Here is an 8839-nt window from a genome sequence, read left to right on the forward strand (position 1 = left end):
GTGTCTAGTATCTCTAAGATACATTAAGACAACAACATTTATACCTATGTCTACCAAAGATTTGATGGCAATTTAAACACATCCTATATGGAGAAATTTATATTTTCTTTGGTGTTCTCTCACCAAATGACTTGACAAGAGATGAAATTCCTCTCCTATGTCTTGTCCTAGGAGAATATTGTTTTCAACAGTTTTAATAATATATATATATATATATATATATATATATATATATATATATATATATATACAGAGAGAGAGAGAGAGAATGACAAGAGAATATGACACTAATGAGGTCTAGAAAAGAGTGTGAAGCCATCAAGCTTCCATATTGCAATGAAAGAAAGCTAGAAATTAGGGCATAGAAATTTTCTCTTGTGCATTTAAAATGATGGAACCAAATGATAAGACACAATTAAAAAAATAAAATGAAGGAAAATATTTTAAAAACTTATGCCAGTTAATGTAACATCCTAAAATTTTAGTATTAGAACTGTATATTTGTTTGTACAAACTCAGAATAAAATAAGAATTTCCATATATGACAAACATTGTAAATACAAGTAAATCAATTATCTTTTTGTGAATAAGATTATATACAAAATTTACCACTCATGCAATATTAAATAATAGTACATTTAAAGATTATAATGAATCAAAAACAAAATTTCTAATCTGAATACTGAACGTACATTACATATATCAAGTATAAAAATTAGAAATTGTTTGTCAAAATATGTGGGACTTTAAATAATAATTACACAACCAAAATAATTACATCATAAAAATCAATTTAAGTCTTAGAGCAGTCCCAAAATATATCCAAACACTAAGGACCAATCATATATTTCATGTGAACATATCACAACTATTGAATCCAAACAACCAAACATGCATATCCTCAGCTATTATTCATACATAATATATTTCAAACACATATTATTCATGCACAAAATAAACACTTTAATAGATCGACAAAATAGAGCTCTCATTACCTCGATTGAAGTTTATGGAGAGATATTGACAAAGATTTGAGTTCAACCATGAAAGTTCTCTTTGATTCATTTGGATTTAACGTCCCAACTCAGATTCGAAGAATAATCAGAGTTTGAAAGTGTTTTATCTGAGAGAAGAAAGTGAGAGTTCAAAGAAAATAAGAAGGGAACGTGATGTTTGGAATGAAATAAAATTTCCATGCTGAAAATCTCTTAAATACCCCTCATCTCTGCATGCTCTCGCTTGAGCAAGGAACAACTCACTTCAACGGCACTTTTCTCGCCTAAGTAAGGTACAACTCGTCTGAGCGAGAACACCAAACAGTGGCCTCGCCAAGAACTTCCTGATATGCTCGCTAAAACGAGGTCGAACTCGCCTGAGCGAAATGACATCGAGAGAGTTGGACATTTTTTTGTGAGTCCTCTTTTATAGCAAGTAATAAAATTTAGAAATCAATATGAGCCTCAAGTATCGTCCACAAGGATCTTATTTTCAATTACCACTTCACAATTTAACAATTAGTTGAGCCATACAATTCATTTGGAAGGTTTGTAACATGTAAAAGTAAGAGATAAGAACAATAAAAGTTAACAACTTTGTTGTAAAAATAGAGTACAAATTTTGTATTAAAAAAGTTATATGAAAAATAGTTAGGAATCACTTCACCATATTTTCAATTGCAATATATCATGTTCTGGACTCCTGAGAATTTTAATTGATTGATAATCAATTTCACTTCTTTAACCAAAGTACAATTCCTTGCCTCATTGATCCTAATACCTAATTAAACCTCCCTAATTCCTTAGGTAAAATTTAATCAAATACTGCATTAAGTTCTAAAAATTATAGAATTACTAGATCATGATACTTATTCCTAATATCTCAATAACCTAGGTGTATGATTAAGATCTAAGAAATAAACTCAATTTCTATTGATGAAGATTCCTCTAAGTTCAATTGAATGAAGGATTAGTTCAGAATTACATTAAGAACAGAATCATATACCCAATTCAATTAAAATTTCAAGATCCAAATCCAAAATTACATCACAATATCAAATTTGGATCCATAGATCCCTAACAAAAAAGATTTAGAACAACATTGCAATGGAAGAAGAGGAAGTAAGAGAAGAAGAAGACAAGAAGCAGATGAACATCTTCCAAGACCTAATCTTCTCCCTGATTCCTCTAGCAATGAAGCTTGAAAGTTGCTCCCAATCTCTCTCTCTGACTTCCCTTGGAAGTTAAAACAGTTACAAAGTGAAAACTAACAAAAAATGAACAAAAGTCCCTAATCTAAACTCTTAACTTCTATTTATATCCCTTTTTTCCGTCTTTTCCACTACTTCAATTTAATCTTTGATAATTATATCATGAAAAGTCTTCTAGAAGCTTCTATAGTTGAGGTGGGAACTCAAATCGTCCAAAGTTGACGCTTTAAAAGTGATTTTCAAAATTTTGTTATTTTGCGTGGACACTTTCAGTAACCAGAGTGTCCACGCGTATAAGTTTTCAGAACTTTTTCCTTACGCGTGTTCACTTTCAGCGGTTAGAGTGTTAACACACAGTTGCGGCTAGAGTGTTAACGCGCAAGGTTCTTGGGCAAATTAGCCTTCAGTGTTATCACTCTCAGCAGTAAGAGTGTCCATGCGTAAGCCCTTCATCAATTTTGTTGCTGGAGTGTTAACTTTCAGCACTTAGAGTTGCTACGCACTTGATCTTCATAAATTTTCTTCTTCAAAGTATTAACTCTATGCACCCAAAGTGGCTACGCCTAATACATAATACTTGATTCTTAATCTTTTAAGCCCAATTCATCAACTTTCTTCACTTGAATATCAACTTTAAGGTCTCAGCTCAAGCTTTTGTACAAAAATTAATTCTTGTTAAGCCAATTTTCTCCAAAATTAGAATAAAATCCAAATATCCAAACTAACTACACAATTAAGAATATTAATACAATTTTTATGATATTTTCAAGTTTATTGAGTACTTTACCACTTATTTATTTCCAAAAGCTATGCTAAAAATGTGGTAAAATGTAAATTTATCACCACTCCAAATCAAGCAAATCAAATCGAACAAAGGGGAAGGTTTATCCACTACTCAAAAATTAATTAGCAGACTGCATTTCTCAGAAATTTCCAATTCTGTGTTTTTCTAATTTCTTATTTCAATCAAGTTATTCATCCATTCAATCATCATGACAATGACACTTAATTATTCATATTATAAACAAGATTTTCCATCTGAGTTCATGTATTTCAGCAAAAGTTCATGTAAGCAAAATTAAGAAACATGATCACAGCTCACAAGAAGTGTTTCCCTCATCTCTCAATAATGTTTAGCCTCAATGTTTGCCCTCAAAAATCATTATTTTTACCACACTCTACCATAAACTTGCAAATATTCTCAATCTCCTCTATAAATATATAACAAATCACATATCAAAAGGATTTTTTAGGTGAAATTGAGGTTAAAGGATAGGTAGGTGTTCAATCAATTGGGAAAACAATGTAGTTACTTCCAAACAGAAAAGATGCAATTCCAGTAGATGAAAATTAAAACTTGAATTTGAGATTACATTCTCTTTCTTGTTCATTCAAATCTGCATAGAATTTCATAATTTTTGCAGCATTTCAAGGATTATCCATGTATCAATCATGCACAAAATTCTTTTCTGTTTTTTACACCTTTTATTTCTTCTTTTTAACACTTTACTTTTTATTTTTCTTTTCCAAATAACTCAGATTATGCTGTTGCTCTCTTTCCACCCCAAACTTTGAACTTTGCTTGTCCTCAAGCAATGTCACAAAAGATGTCACCCCAAACTTAGTTTTTAAAAATCATCTTTGATTAAACTCAAATTGCTTCTTTTTAATTTGGATAGGTCTCATGATTTTCCAATAAGGCTTATGTTGGAGTTTTACCAGAGAAAAGGTTAAAGGCTCAAAAGGGGTGAACTATGATCTCAACATAAAGGAGGTTCATTTAAGCTAACTAAGTATGATCAAAGAAGGCCTCCATCATATATGCGAGATCTACAAATTATCAATTCAATCAAAAAATAATACAAGTTCTAGAGGTGCAACAAAATATGAGATCAATGAGCACACAACAGGGAATTCATGAGGCTCAAGTCTCACCAAGGAATTTAAAGTGATTATGTCAATCATTCAAGCTCACAATCCACTTTAATTTTAGAAATACATGCACAAAGTGGCAAGACTACCTCTTTTTGAAAATTACAAGTGTGATCTCATGTGAGAATGGAAAAAATAACTTTAAAAAAAATAATATTTTCAGAATTCACAGAATTTTCAATTAAATGCGGTTTATTCACAAAATGCAGCTCAATATCTAAACTAATATTTTTGTGTTTTTCTGAGAATTTTTTAGTGCATATGAAGCTAAACTCATGAACAAGAGGTACATAATTCACCCCCTTTCATGGTAGCTTGTGCAAGTGTCAAAATCTATGTGCTTGGGTGCTGTGTAATAGTGACATATTTTGCACAAAACACCAAAATTTTCATCATTTTAAAAAAAAAGTAATTAGAATGCAGAAATAAATATAAGCCAAATGAAAATTGTATTTCATTACAACTGAAAGTATTAAAATTGTTCTGAACAACTGAAAATTACTAGCTAAAATTGCAGAATTTAAAGTTCCTAAGTACTAAAAATTACACAAACTAAACTTTTAAAGAAAAATAGCTAAAGCTAAATTCCTAATTTATTCTTTGCATCCTCTTCATCTGAACTCTCCTCTTCTTCTTCATCCTCTTCCTCACTCTCATCACTTACATCCAAATTAACTCTTGGAGGAGTGTTGAAGTAAGGGTTGAATAGAGGGTGGTTGTTGAATGTAATGGCTCTAAGGCATTAGGCATTTTTTGCCTCTGACTCATAGAGCTACTCCTTGGACATACCCAACTTCTTACTAATATTCATCATGATGTTTTCCAAAAGTAGAACTCCAGCTTTATTGCTTTCGTATAGAGCATTCTGCCTCTTAGCCAAAGAATCCTGTTTGTCCAAAATTTTCTACAGCTATGTCTAGAGTTTGAGAGGAGAATCTTTCTTAAACTTTGTGGGAACTAGTGAGGCAGCAGTGACTGGGGTTATGGCATAGATCTCTTTGACCATAGCTGCTGTAATGGGTGGAGAAGCTATTATCTTCTCATAATATTCCCCAAGATTTACTCTTGGATCATCACAAAGTAGAGCAATCAGCCCTGAAAATCCCAATGAATCTCTTTTTATTTTCAGAATTGCCTTAATGCAGCTGTTAATCACTTCTCCCACATTGATGTAGAAGTCACTAACTATGGCAAAAATGAGTTCAACTCTCTTAACAGCAATGGTTGAGCTATGGATCACTGGTATAAACGAACTAAGTATGAAAATACTCCATATTTTTGCAAAGGGCAGCAGATTTCTGGTCAAAATATTCTTTGGGTTAGAGATTTTTTTAGCTTCATCTATTGCACTCATTTCCCATGTAGTTCTAGGTCTGCCAATTTTGTGAAGGATTTCAGTGTAATCCTTATCCATAACTCTCCCAAAATCTGAGAAATCTTATTGTCCTTCTTCTTTTTCAACAGCAATCTTCAGGTCTTTGTTAATATTTTCAGCAGAAAAGTCCACTACAATGCCTCTAACAGCAGTGCGATTTGGAGGTAGATGGTCTCCCTTGGTCCTTAAGACATTAGCATAGAATTCTTGTGTAATATCCTTGGACCCTTTTCTAGCAACAGATGTGAAAATCCCCCAGCCTCTTTTATGAATTAGTTCAGAAAATTTAGGATGTTCTCCCTCTTTCAAATCAAAATTTTGATCATGCACAATCTTCCTCCTCCAGATGTTGGCTTTGAAATAATTTTCATGTGCAAATGCACAATCTTGGGTCATAGTCAGGAATAGTTCTTGAAGAAGGACCAGGTGAAAATCTTCCCTTTTTAGTCCTTGGAGTTACCCTTGGTGTGCTTGCTATTTTCTATACTGAAATCACAATTTAAACAAAGGGAAAATTAGTTTAGAATTTTTCTAAATGTGCAGGAAATATTTCAACAATTACAACATTTTTTCTAACTCAAAACACAGAGAATATGCTCTCTAAAAAACTGCGTGAACCATTAATAAGTATTAATTCAAGTAAAATTCATCAATATCTAGTTATGTTCAAGTGAAGAGTGAATTCTCATTCTCAACTCAACTCCTAATTTTTTTTGTGTGCCATGTGCTAAATGCAGAATAGTATGATCAATCATGTGTAGAATAAAACTCAATGGTAAATGTGAAATTCAGAGGCAATCAGTTTAATGCAGCAAAATAATGATCCAGAATGTCATGATCAAGTAATCACAGAACTAGAAATCACATTAGTACTTATAAGATTCTCTTTGAAAATCTTTTCCACACAGTTGATCTATTAAAAATTATTTCAGAATTATGCAAGACATATTTCAAGTAATTTAAAGTGCATGAATCTCATAATAAATTGCTCAAAAATCAAGTCCCATATGCAAGCATAAAACATAGCAACATGTTCATACTAAAAACTCTAGTGTAGCGTCAAATTTCAGTTAAAAATGGCCATTTTAGAATAGAATTAACTCTATCAACCTTCGATCCTACATTCAAACCATCAAATTCATAAAATTTGCTCCTAATTTCCAGTTCCCAAATTTTTCCCAATTTACACCTTTAAGAACCCTAATCAGAAAATTTAAAATTGGAGGAAGAATTACCTAGAATTGAAGTGCAGAAATGATATAGTCTTACTTGCAGATGATGGTAAAACAGATAATCAACAAGAATGTGATCAACAGTGAGTAAGAAAGCGAAGATTGAAAATTAGAGTTTTGGGATTTTAAGGTTTGAAACAGTGTTTGGGATTTTAAGGTTTGAAACAGTGTGTTGTTACTCTGAGGGGTTTAAATAGACACGCAAAGCAAGTAATCACTTTAATTAGGAAAAGTAAGCACTCTGAAAAAGTTTAATGAAATATAACGTGTGAGTACTTACTCTAAGTAATCAGAGTTACCACTTAAAAGATGTGTGCAGATCACGTGGCCACTTCAAGTGACTGAAGTTGGGACTTAAAATTTCTCACCTGCACGCGTCTTCATTTTCAATGGCAAGAGTAGCCACGCAGAAGCTATGAAAGGTGCGCATGTTCACTGTAAGTCGTAAAAATAGCTATGCAAAAGCTTCAAAGAGGTGCTCACTGTGAGTAACCAGAGTAATAACGCACAAGGTATATATGTGCACGTTAACACTCTATGTAATGGGAGTGTCCACGCAAAAGTCCACTTCAAAGATTCTTTTAAAACCTTTGTGCATGTTCACTGTGAGCAACCAGAGTGACAACGTGCAGTTGCATGTGTCAACTTTCGCTCCCAAGAATGGTAATGCCCAGTGTAAATCAATTATATGTTAACACTTTATGCACTTAAAGTGTCCACTTAAATGATCAAACTCAGAAAATAGCCTGTGCGCCTCAACTCTTCTTCCTCAAAGTAATTACTCATTTGATTAACATCACTCAAAACTTATCTTCATCACTTTGTTCTTGCTTAAGCTAAAGCCTACAAACATGAAAATCCAAATTGCAGTTCATTATCACTATAAAAAATCAAAATTATCCACTATATCCAAACTTAAAATTCAGAAAATGCAGAATTTTAAAATTCAAAAATAACTAAAAGTAAAATCCAAACGCTCTTTTAACGTCACTAGCTTGACACCTCATGTTTCTCATTCAAGAGAAACTAACTTAACACAAGAGATGTTCTTTGTGAATGCCTCTCCATGATAAACTTTTAACCTTTGGCCATTGACCTTGAATTCTCTCCCTGTCTTTTGATCCTCAATTAAAATTGCTCCAAAGGGAGATACTTCTTTGATTAGAAAGGGTCAAGACCACCTTGATCTGAGCTTCCCTGGAAATAATTTCAGTCTTGAGTTAAACAATAAAACTTGTTGTCCAGGTCTGAGCTCTCTTTTTGAAGTGAATTTATCATGGATCCTCTTGGTTCTTTCCTTGTACAATTTGACATTTTCATAGGCCTGCTGCTTGAATTCTTCCTGCTCATGTAGCTGTAAAATCCTTTTCTCTTCAGCACTAGCCAAGTCAAAATTCAACCACTTAGTGGCCCAATATGCTTTATGTTCCAGCTCTAAAGGTAAATCACATACCTTTCCAAAGACTAATTGGTAAGGTGACATACCAATTGGAGTCTTAAAGGCAGTTCTATATGTCCACAAAAAGTTATCTAACTTCTATGACCAATCCTTCCTTGAATTATTCACCACTTTTTCTAGAATTTGTTTAATTTTTCTATTTGACACTTCAACTTGTCCACTTGTTTATGGATGATAAGGAGTAGCAAACTTGTATTTTACACCATATTTTGCTAGGACTAATTCAAGATGCTTATTGCAGAAATAAGCACCTCCATCACTTATTAAAAATCTGGGTACCCCAAATCTAGCAAAGATATTTCTTCTTATAAAAGAAATTACAACCTTGACTTCATTTGTCCTTGTTGGAATAGCTTTCACCCACTTAGAAATATAATCAACTACTACAAGAATATATTCATGAGAGAAAGACGTGGGAAAAGGTTCCATGAAATCAATTCCTCATACATCAAATAACTCCACTTCCAAAATATTTGTCAATGGCGGCTCATGTTTCCTAGAGATGTTACCTGTCCTTTGACACTTATCACAGCTCTCAACATAATTCTTGGCATCTTTAAAGAGTGTAGGCCAGAAAAATCCTGCTTGCAAGACTTTTGCAGCAGTTCTTAAACTCCCATTGTGGCCTCCAAAGT

Source organism: Abrus precatorius, unplaced genomic scaffold (assembly GCF_003935025.1).
Source record: "Abrus precatorius isolate BTA unplaced genomic scaffold, Abrus_2018 Scaffold11, whole genome shotgun sequence".
Lineage (NCBI taxonomy): Eukaryota > Viridiplantae > Streptophyta > Magnoliopsida > Fabales > Fabaceae > Abrus > Abrus precatorius.